We start from the raw sequence: 833 nt of genomic DNA, 5'->3' as shown, positions 1-833 counted from the left end.
ATGAGTGTTAGGCCTGTAGTCTAGGCCTGTAATATAGCATAGAAGTCTTACCCAATATGCTAGGCCCAACCAATTTCTACCTTATAAGAAAATTATTGTACACCAAGCGTCTGTGACAATGTTTCATCCCATGAGCCTAACTACGAGTCTGGATCTCCTCTCCGTCAGGGGAGAACAATGAGCTTCCCTAATACATCCCCCACCATGCAACATTGGTGGGGCCTACGTGTCAATATTAATATCCTAAATCATAGATGGAAACCTTGGGTGTGGATCATCTCCCCCGATCTGTGCTCTCGACGGCATTGCAACCTTAAATTATGTGGGACCCACAAGTGAAAAATAATAAAATATTTTAAAAAATAACCCCATCACCCTAATCCTGCCCCCTTGTAATTCATGATCAACATGCATTAAGAGGGAGACGATCTGAACTCGAAAATCCTAATGGATCCCATGTGGGTCCCACTACTTGTGGTGGTGAGGAAACGTCATGGGAGCACATTGATTTCTCGTGACGGGACGTGATCTGGACTCCCTCCCTATCTACTACTCCTCCATTTTGAGATCCCATACCATGAAGTCCCGTGACCAATCAATCCTTATGGGCCTATCGAAAATGCCGTTAATGGGCTCAAACAAATTTGGGCCCCAATCAAACTATGCGAGATTGGTCTCCGTATCCGGTAATGAGATGGTTCCTACTCTAGCCAAACAGACTTCAACGCGTGACAACGTCTTTAACGTTGACAAAGTACAGTTTTGCCCTTCCTCAAGCTTCTTATAATAAAATCGAAATTGTGAATAATTGAAGAGATAAGAAAATAAAAGAA

The sequence above is a fragment of the Hakea prostrata genome, chromosome 8, assembly GCF_041222555.1.
Source record: "Hakea prostrata isolate BN-2017 chromosome 8, UWA_Hpros_2, whole genome shotgun sequence".
In the NCBI taxonomy this organism is placed as follows: Eukaryota; Viridiplantae; Streptophyta; class Magnoliopsida; order Proteales; family Proteaceae; genus Hakea; species Hakea prostrata.
The sequence above is the reverse complement of the archived record's forward strand: the minus strand, read 5'-3'. Positions refer to the sequence as shown.